Raw genomic sequence first — 11,791 nt, 5'->3', positions numbered from 1 at the left:
CCAAGTATAACTGATCAAAGGGCTTTGCATAGAACTAGGAGAATGTAATTTGTGAGCCTTACCACAACAACAAGCAGTACAGAAATCAAGAGGTGTTTAATTAGAGTGTAAAATGTTACATTGTTGTAATACACTCTTTACAGCAGCCTCATGGGCATGTCCTAGTCTATAGTGCCATTGTAAGTAAGAGGACAAAGACTTAGAACTTGGTAAACTATAATTGTATGCATACAAATGTAATATTGAACTCATATTACAATGAATTAAAGAAGGTTTAACAAGACTAGAAAATGCATAGAGTCCTTCTACAGTAAGAGAACCTTGAAGGAGAACCTGCTTAGTAGCTTGAGATTTGACAAGACAATAGTTAGGATGGAATTAAAAAAACAATGATTGTCCTTAGCAAATTGAGACACACTAAAAATATTTTTTGTAATAGTAGGAACAAGTAGCAGGTTATCCAAGGACATATAAATATTAGAATCAAAAGGTGACTTAAAACAAACATTGCAACTTCAAGTAAGAGGGGCTCTGTGACCATTACCCATATAAATGTGATCTGAGGAAAATTGTTCTATGTGTTCAGCTAGCAAGGATGGATCAGCAGTGAGGTGATTTGTGGCACTTAAATCTGGATACTGTAATGCCCCGAAAATTACTCCAAAAATCTTGCTAAAAAATGGGTATTTTTTTGAATAATGAAGCCATATAATATTTATTTCCTTATATTCGTTTCATTTTCGGAACATCACTTTAAGTAACATACAATGCAAAAAAATAAAAAACCATTACCTAATGGTATCCAAAAATAACTCAATATAATTTCGAATAATACTTCATTAGAATATCAGAAAATGTTGGTACAAAATACAAGGCGGAATCCTAATTGTCGCCCAAATAAAACTACTCCCAAAATAAATACCCTACACAGGTACCCTAATCAAAAAGCAAATGTGCTGGAACACTCGCTTGGGTCCCCCTCCATCTTAGAGTCGAAGGAGAGGTGGACAACCTCAATGGAGTCCTCGATGTTGATCAACTCCACGCAGTCATCCTCTTCAACTGCTGGCTCCTCTTCCTCTGCCGCCATCTCCTCCCCTAGATAGGACGAATGCTGCAACAAAGTCACCACCCTTGCATCCGTCTGCAGGTCTGGCATTGTCCATCGAGCAGCTCTCCTCTATATTGGGGAACTGATCACGTCGTTCCAAGTCCGTCGCCTCCTGGAAGGTCTTGCAACATTAGGTCCCTAAGGGGTCACAGACTGAGTCGACGACACAACAGGTGTCGGCCTCCAAGCAGACAAGGTAAAGGAAGCCTCCAGCTCCTCGTGATGGGATGGAAAGCGCATGGAAGATCCATCATATACCATCTCTAACTCTAAGGCATAAGGGCATGTGTAGGTGTAACAATCTCCCTCAATCCTCCATGCCCCTCCTGAGACATCGAGAAGTAGTAACTCCGAATCCTGGCATAACGATCCATCTAAACGAAACACGAATAGAAGACAAACAAAAAGAAAAGGGAGTAAGATATCTAATGAATATTACTCATTGGTAGCATGGAATTACACAGAATATTACATCCAGACAAACACACATAACATACACAATGTTTATATCACATACATGAATGCAAATGATAAATAACATTATAACTCAAACCACGAGGATTAATATCCACAAGATCAATGTATGAATGCTATGTTTATTTCATCCATCCTTACACCAATATCTTCCCAATAACCGAGAGTACATGTCCCATATCAAGGCGATTTGGATGCACCAAACTATTCCTCACAAGCATATATGATTGATCTGTTCCAAAGAAATGTCCATTTCAGGATGGTGTCGTATCAAACATTTTCTGGGCATCCCTCTCATCGATCCTAATTGCAAAGAGGGGTTGTCAGAGATCGTCTAGTTTGCGCTGTGAGAACTGTCCGATCCAACAAAATACCTCATCCAGGAATATAAGGGATTCGTCTCACCTAGACTCTCCCTCAAGACTTTGCTGACGAACCACCGCCATCGCCGTCCCTCTCAACATCTTGGGGCTCGTTCGTCTTCCTTAAATTTCCTCTCCACTACTTCATTATCCATAATAAGTATGCACACTAACCGAAGTTAGCCGATTAAATCTTTTAATCATTATTTTATATGATCGGCCCAACCTAAGACATCTCCCATAGGAATGCTTCATGTGGGACCCGATCTTATGTCATCACGTAATAGAAGAATAACATCCTTACCACTACGAACCATTGCTGAAATATCCTGAACGACCACATGACCAAGCCTCTTATGGTCATACGACCTCACTGCATGGTATCATGTAATCATTTTTGGGCATTGCCCTAATCACGACATCACAGTCGAAAACCTTGCCCTAAATAGGTGCAAGAACAAAGGTACTTGTATAAGTTTGTAGATTTTGTGCACTAGACTCAATCATTTGAGTCACGGTCTTTCCCAAGTGTAAATATACTTCATGCCCAAGCTAAGGCTATTGCCTAAGCAATGAAACAATCAGAAACAATAAAAAATATTGTGTGTCTCTTGCTCAAGCGAGAGATTGTCGCTCAAGTGACGAACTCATCAAAACACACTCAATTCTCTTCCCGATTCTTGCCCAAGCGAGAGACTGTCGCTCAAGTGACAAATCCATCAAAAATAGGTCGAAATACCATTATGGTCCTCGCCTGGGCGCCAAAATCGCCCAGAACAGGCCCAACTGGCTGTCTGGTCCTCGCCCAGGCGCAAAATTGGGCCCTCATGCTCTGCTTCTCTCTAGCCTAGGCGAGGCTGGCTCGCCCAGGCAAGGTGGTCCAGTTACCAGGACCATTTCCTCGCCCTTTTGGGCTACCAGATCAAAACTCTCCTTTGTTTTCGATCCCTATGTGTTTTAGTTTCTCGAGTGACGTTCCTTCATGGATATCTACCACAATACTTGATATTTTAAGCTATCCTAAGCATACAACTTAAGAAAGTATCCGTACAAAATCCATGCACGCAAATATTTGATTAAGTACATGTTTTCTTAATACACAAATATAACTCCAGACTTTTGAGATAGTTTAGGAGATCTCGGTGTCATATTCAGACACCATTATGTCACGATGTATTCTCCCTCACCTTAGGTTGTTGCGTGCTTGATTTCCTTTACGAAAGAGTGGGTTGATCGTCCAACTTTGAAAGCTTCAAAACTAAACACACAAAAACAATTTAGTAATTTGTGAATCAATTTTACATGATAACCCTAAAGTAAAAAAACATTGTTTAATACTTTAATCCATTTATGAACTCAACAACTTTCATCCATCCGGTCCAAGATTCATATTTTTGAACCATTCTTTATCCTCGAAAGTCTTGTTCCCGATTTCCAACGTTTTCGAAGGTAAGTTTTTAATAAAGTTTACACTTTTATCACCTCATAGATTTATATTTTTATGGAGACTTTTTAAGCCATAGTTCACCATTTTAAGGTAAGTTTCTTAATCCAAGTCCACACTTTTTAAATCAATATCTCCCAAGTTGATCTTACCACTTTAAAGTAAGTCATCTTAAGTAGATTCCATATTTCGTATAATAGGTTCCCATGATATATTGCATAATAGATTTTCATGGTCATTTCAACACCTTCTTGATAATGTTGATCTCATACTTAAAACAACATTTAAAATCAACATTTCTTAACTTACACTTACCACTTTAAAAGCAAACTTACCTTATTAGTGTTCATCCTATAACAAATCAACCATCCATTACTTCATAATACTTTAAGTTTATAAAGTCAAGACTTTTATAAGTCATCTTTTATCCCAAATCATTACTTGAACTTGGAAGTCAAAAAATATCATTTAATAATCAAACTTTTACTCATAATATTTTAAAACACACTTTTTCACAAAACTCATCCATAAACATTTTGGATTTCAAAGTTAGAAACTAAACCTTTTCCTAAACACATATAGGTCATGATTTAGACTTAATGCTAAGGGAAGTTTTGATCCTTCGACTTATCATTAAACACTTTAAAGGTTCTTTTGATAACAAAATCATCCCCTTTGAAACAAAATCAAACTTCAACATTAAAAATATACTATTCTAAACTTGTACAAGGCTATGGTTTTTCAAGCCAAAAATAAGTGGAAAAGTCCAAACTTTGCATGGTTAGGAAAACTCTTTCAAAGGTTCCTTTGATATACAACCATCATCTTTAACCATGGTCAAATACCGACAAACATACAAACTTTCTAAACATTAAAAACATCCCCATGAACACAAAGTTAGGAATATTATTAGATCATTTCAACGGTTGAAATGTTCATAACCGATGAACAATATATTATACACTATTCATAAACTTAATTTAACATGACTGATGATTCTTGGTGCCTAATTGACTTTGTTTCACATGGTTTAGTGTTTTAGACTTTATTGGACTAATATTCCTAAAATGAGTTAATGTGAGATTATTTGGCCTGATTAAATCTATTATCATTTTCAGATCACATTTGGCACCAATGGCATTTTGGGCATTATGGAAGTCGAGGATATGTGTTGAAGTGAAGATTGTATTTTTAATTTAGTAGTTTTTTTATTGTGATTTAGCTTTGGGCCATTGTTTAGGCCCAATTTGGTTTTATGTGTGTTGGAGGGGTTAAATTTAGATTCCCCACTCCAAATACATACACTTTACTTTTCCTCATTTCTGAAACACACATTTCTTTTCCCCTCTTTTTGCTCTGCTAGAGTTTCACTTCTTCATTTTTTATTTTCGGTTTGTTCTTCCATTGCCATGGAAGGCTAAATTTCTGGGCTAAGTTCCTTTGGTAATGTATCACAACTCTTGAGGTTTTATTATTAATATATTTACGGTTTCTTTATTGTTGATTTCTTCTATCTTATTTCGGAATATGGTTCGCTTAATTCCATTGCTTAGAAGCTGGTTGCTTGAGTTTATCTTCGCTTAGTTGATTTACTCTCTCTAGTGAATGAATGCTTAGTTCGTGTGAATTTGTTAATCGTTTTATGCTTATACCGATTTCGCCTAGTTAGAGGTTTAGGTTGTGGAACTTTGAATTGATTATCGCGTAGTTAATTGATTCTCAACAAATTCGGAAATTAATGGTTGGAATATGAAAATAATCTTTTGAAACCGAGGATTGAGTTGTGAACAAACGAACCAAAGGGATTTAGCCGTTTTTATTATTATTTACTGTTTCTGAATTTGCTTATTGTTTATACTAATCCAACAAACACCCTTTGTGTGTGTGAGTATAAGGTGTTTGAATTTTTGCTTGAAATATAATCCATGAGAAACGACATAGGAGTCACTTCCTAGTACTAGAGTTCTTAATTATTATATTATTTGCATCGGGTATGACCTCGATCAAATTTGGCACCGCTGCCGGGGATTATCGGTTCTCGTCAAAGGTTCTTAGTATAGTTTAGTGCGTGTCTTAGAATAATCATTCTGCTTGGGCTTCAAATCTGCTTGTAGCATTCACTGTTTGTTGTTTGCTGTCTTGTTTAGCTATTTGTCTATTGGTTGATTTGGGTGTATGTTGGTTAATATAGTTGTGTTGGAATTTTTGCATGAAACTTTGTTTCCATACTTCTTTCATCACATATTGAATACTGGATGCATCATAGTTAATCACCTTGCTGTTGGTTGTAAGATACAAACAAGTAGTGACTAGTTTTAGTGTTGATTTTCTATTTTGGGCATAATTTTGGAACTGTTAATCAAAATTGGACATATTATATATGCATTTGGGGTAGAAAAATCCAACGATTCTTCCTCTACACACTACTTCCTTTTTATTTTAAAAGTTTAATTTTCTAATTGTTTTGATTTTGTTGCATTTAATTAAATTAGTTAGGCTTTGAGTTTTGTCCTGAAACTTTTTGTAGATGTTTCCTATGGTATTAGGATTTTATTGATGCAAAATTTTGGTTGATAACTGCAATTTAACATGTATTTCACTTACTGCCCTACATGGTTCTTACTACTGCATTTAGTGCATGACTAGGGGAATTCCTGACTCTTTGTATCCAATAAATCCTGAAATTGATAGAAAATTTCATAGTTTGGTTAGACAAGTTAAGAATTTAAATTTAGATAGTGAGTCTTTTCACCTTAGTGTTAATATACCTGATAGTGATACTAATTCTATTATTTCTGTGCACTATGTTGCATACTCTGAAAATATGGTTGAACCACCTCCAATTCCACGTGAGAGGACATTAAGGGAGCTGACTGCACCTGATTTCACATACGAAAGCTTATGTATGCAGTATCCCAATGAGGATGTGCCATGTGTGCTCAAAAATGGACTAATCCATTTGTTGCCTAAGTTTCATGGTCTTGTAGGTGAATATCCTCATAAGCATCTTAAGAAGTTCCACATTGTATGATCCACCATGAAGCCTTGTGATGTCCAAGAGGATCACATATGTTTGAAGATATTCAGACATTCACTTGAGGGCGCTTCAAAAGATTAGCTATATTACTTGGTCTCTTGTTCTATTACTAGTTGGGATGACCTGAAGAGAATCTTCCTTGAAAAATTCTTTCCTGCCTCCAGGACCACTACAATCAGAAAAGACATTTCTGGAATCAGACAACTACATGCAGAAGGTGTATATGAATATGAGAGAGATTCAAGAGACTATGTGCAAGCTGCCCCCATCATCAGATCTCTGAATAACTCCTCTTACAATATTTTTATGAGAGTCTGAATAACATGGAGAGGAATATCATTGATACTGGTGGTGGTGGTGCACTTGGAGATATGTTCCCTTTTGAGGCTAGAGGTTTGATTGAGAAAATGTCTTCCAACTGTCAATAGTTCAGTGCAAGAAGTAGAGATGCTATAATGGTTAGAGGTGTCCATGATGTTGGGACAGATTCGATAAGACAAGATAAAATTGAGAAATATTTTGACTCCCTTGCTACCTTGGTCACTCAACTTGCTATGAATCAGCAGAAACCTCCACCTGTAGCACGAGTTTGTGGCATTTGCACCACAACTGACCATTATGCTGATATTTGTCCTTCTCTCTTGGAGCCCAAAATTGGTGACCATTCTGAGGTCTATGCTGCAAATATTTACAACAACAGACCTCAACAACAACAACACAATTATGATCCTTCATCAAGCAGATACAACCATGGTTGGAGGAATCATCCGAATCTTAGATGGTCTGATCCTTCATAGCCTCATCCAGGGTCACCATTTCAGAATAATAATGTTGCACAACATAGACCATATGTGCCTCCTCCCATAGGCAACAACAAGTGAATAGTAATCCTACTCCTGCATATAGTGAACCTTCATTAGAAGAATTGGTGAGGCAAATGATAATGCAGAATATGCAATTCCAACAAGAGACCAGGGCTTCTATTTAGAGACAAGAGTCCTCCATTCAGAATTTGACCACCCAGATAGGACAAATGGCTACTTCATTAAACACATTGCACTCTCAGAATTTTGATAAGTTGCCTTCCCAGATTGTGGTCAACCCGAAGAATGTGAGTGCCATCACTCTAAGGTGAGGACAACAGATTGAAGTTGATCTAGCTGCATCAAAAAATGTAGCAACCAGTTTTACAAGAGACTGAGAGCACTAGTGAACAAATTCTTGCTAGTGAACCTTCCACAAGTGCTGCACAACCATCTTCCATTCCTCTTCCATTTCCTCCAAGAGCCATTCAAAGTAAGAAGATGAAAGAGGTAGACAAGGAGATCTTGGACATTTTTAGAAAGGTAGAGGTGAACATACCTTTACTTGATGCAATCAAACAAATTCCAAGATATGCAAAATTTCTAAACGAGTTGTGCACTCACCAGAGGAGGCTCAAAGGTAATGAGAGGATTAGCTTGGGTAGAAATGTTTCCTCACTAATAGGTAAACATGTTCTTCACATTCTTGAGAAATGTAAGGACCCAAGTACATTTGATGTACCTTGCATAATAAGTAATAGCAAATTTGAGAATGTCATGCTCGATCTAGGTGCTTCGTTTAATGTTATGTCAATGTTTATTTTCATGTCTCTTTCACTTGGACCTATGCAACCCACTGGGGTAGTGATTCAATTAGAAAACAGGAGTACTTCCTATCCTACTGGTTTGATAGAGGATGTCTTGGTTCGGGTTGGTGAACTTATTTTTCCGGCTGATTTTTATATTCTCGATATGGAAGAGAGATCCTCCCGCAACACAATTCCTATCATTTTGGGGAGGCCATTTTTTAGAACAGCCCGAACCAAGATAGATGTCCATGCTGGAACATTATCCGAGGACCATTCTGTGTTTCATATTGATTTACTTGATGAGTTAACTAATGAGCATATCTCCGATTTTCTTAATGATTTTGATTCTATGTCATTGATAGACTCATACACTTGTCATACATGCACTGATTCTGAAATGTGTAATTCTTATATTGATGAGTTTCTGCATATTTCTGTTGATCCAAATGTGATAGAATCAGATTGCACTAACCCAATTGCTGCAGACATCTTCAAAATTTTGTTGAATCATATTGCGCTAACCCAATTGTTGCAGACATCATACATCAATCTGATTTACTTGTTCAGGTGCAGGCTTCAAAATCTATGTCTACTACTTTGGTTCCATTTGTTTTGCAAGCACCTATATTGGAGCTTAAACCTTTGCCTGAAAACCTCAAGTATGCTTACTTAGAGGATGATGAGAAGCTCCCTTAATGCTGATCAAGAGGAGAAGTTGTTGCAAGTGCTGAAGAAACATAAGAAGGCAATTGGTTGGACCTTAGCTGATATTCCTGGTATTAGCCCATCCATGTGCATGCACAAGATACTCTTAGAAGATGGAGCTAAACCAGTAAGGCAACAACAAAGGAGACTCAATCCAGTCATCCTTGAGGTGGTGAAGAAAGATGTCACAAAGCTTCTTCAACCTGGGATCATATACCCCATTTTTTATTGTCACTGGGTGAGCCCATTTTAAGTAGTTCCAAAGAAAACATGAATTACAGTGGTGAGAAATGAAAGAGATGAGTTGATTCCTACGATAGTACAAAATAGTTGGAGAGTCTGCATTGATTATAGGAGGCTCAACCAAGCAACAAGAAATGATCACTTTCCCTTACCATTTATTGATCAGATGCTTGAGCGCTTAGCAGGTAAATCTCATTATTGTTTTCTTGATGGTTTTTCTGGGTACTTCCAGATCCATATTGCTCCTGAGGATCAGGAGAAGACCACATTCACCTGCCCCTTTGGCAACGCCCTTGGTACATTTCTGCAGTGTATGGTGAGCATTTACAGTGACTTTTTATAGAATTGCATAGAGGTGTTTATGGATAATTTCACAGTCTATGGATCTTCATTTGATGCATGTTTGGATAGTCTGGATAGAGTTCTTCATAAATGCATCGAAACTAAACTTATTCTGAATTATGAAAAATGTCATTTCATGGTAGACCATATTATAGTTTTGCGGCACATGATCTCAAATAAGAGAATTGGGGTAGATCCTGCCAAGATAGATGTTATTTCGCAACTGCCTTACCCCTCTTGCGTGCGAGAGGTTCGTTCTTTTTCTTGGTCATGCAGGTTTCTATCGCAAGTTCATTAAAGATTTCAGCAATAAGACTCTTCCACTATCCAACCTGTTGCAAAATGAGGTGGCCTTTGATTTTGATGAGAGATGTATGGAGTTATTTGATTGCCTCAAGACAGTCTCAACCACCACTCCTATTATCCAGGCACCTGATTGGACAGTCCTTTTTGAGCTGATGTGTGATGCTTCTAATTATGCATTGAGGGTTGTCCTTGCTCAAAAAGTAGACAAACTTCATAGGGTAATTTATTATGCTTCCAGAAGTTTAGATGCTGCACAAGCAAATTACACTACAACTGAAGAAGAGCTTTTAGCTATTGTATTTGCTATGGATAAGTTTAGGTCTTATTTGCTTGGTTCTAGAATTGTTGTTTTTGCTGACCATGTAGCTTTAAAGTTCCTATTGAAGAAAGTTGATTCCAAACCAAGGCTGATTAGATGGATGCTCTTGCTCCAAGAGTTTGATTTGGAGATCCGTGATAGGAGTGGAGCACAAAATTTGGTGGCTGGCCATTTGAGCAGGATTGAGGGAGTTGTTGACATGATACCTATCAGAGATGATTTTCCCGATGAATAACTTTTGAATATTTTTGTTTCTTTTCCTACCCCATAGTTTGCTAACATTGTTAATTATTTGGTTGCATCTGTTTTTCCTCCACTTACAAAATGATAAACTGAAGAGTGATGCTAAATATTATGTTTGGGTGATCCCTATTTGTGGAGATTGTGTACTGACCAGGTTACTAGAAGATGCATTCCAGATCATGAGATTGAGTCACTCCTTCAATTTTGTCATTCTTCTGTAGCGGGTGGCCATCTTGGTACCCAAAGGACAACACGAAAGGTGCTTGACTCTGGATTTTATTGGCCCACTATCTTCAAAGATGTGTGGAATATTTGTAGCACTTGTGAGCAATGTCAGAGAGCAGGTAGTACTCTTTCTTGGAGACAAGAAATGCCTCAATAACCTATGTTGTTTTGTGAGGTGTTTGATGTCCAGGGTATTGATTTCATGAGTCCATTTCATGTTTCTTTTGCCTTTTACTATATTCTACTTTCTGTTGATTATGTTTCTAAATGGGTGGAAGCTAAGGCCACCAGGACTAATGATGTTCGGGTTGTTGTGGATTTTGTTAGGTCTCATATTTTTTGCAGGTTTGGCATACCCAGAGCCATTGTTAGTGACCAAGGCACCCACTTCTGCAATAGATCCATGCAAGTTATGCTCAAGAAATATGTGGTTGTTCATAGAGTTTCCACACCTTATCACCCCAATATAATGGGCAAACTGATATTTCAAACAGAGAGATAAAAAGGATTTTGGAGAAGATGGTGTAGCCTAATAGAAAGGATTGGAGCAACAAACTTGAGGATGCTCTTTGGGCACATAAGACTACTTACAAGGCACCTAGAGGGATGTCCCCTTATTGGGTTGTCTTTGGTAAAACATGTCATATTCCTGTAGAGATATAACATCGTGCATATTGGGCTGTGAAAACTTGTAACTTGGCTCTTGATCAAGCTGGTGAAGAAAGAAAGCTCCAATTGAATGAACTCGATGAGATCCACTTAGAAGCCTATGAGAACTCTAAGTTCTACAAAGAGAAGACCAAAAGTTTCCATGATAACTTGATTTCTAGAAAGGAATTTTTGGTTGGTCAAAAAATATTGTTGTACAACTCTAGGCTTGGACTCATGAGTGGTAAGCTTCGTTCTAGGTGGATTCGTCTTTTTGTTGTTACTAATGTGTTTTCTAAAGAGCTTCAAGGTTAATGAGCATCGCCTCAAACTTTTCCTCACAAATACTTCCTTAGTGGATGAACTTGTGGAGGATGACTCATTGGTTGAACCCACTTTCCTTCCTCCATGAATCAGGGAGTTTCCCTTTCTCTTCTCTACTTTTTATTGCACTTGTCCAATTCCATTGATTGATATGTATGTTTGGATTTTCTGATTGTGCTACATTAGGACAATGTGTAGTTTAAGTGTGGTGGGAGACTATCGTAGGTTGTAGGTTTTGTTGATGCATGCTTTTCCTTGACTTTTAGGTTTTGCTTAGATTTGGGCAGTTTCTCTCATATTTTCATTCACTTAAGTCTTGATATCTTGTGGTGTGAATCCATGCATTTCTGTATGTCAAGTTGCTTTTGAGAATTAAGAGGTTGAAACAATTGTGAT

This window comes from Lupinus angustifolius, chromosome LG10, assembly GCF_001865875.1.
Source record: "Lupinus angustifolius cultivar Tanjil chromosome LG10, LupAngTanjil_v1.0, whole genome shotgun sequence".
NCBI classification, from domain to species: Eukaryota; Viridiplantae; Streptophyta; class Magnoliopsida; order Fabales; family Fabaceae; genus Lupinus; species Lupinus angustifolius.
Note: the sequence above shows the minus strand (reverse complement) of the source record.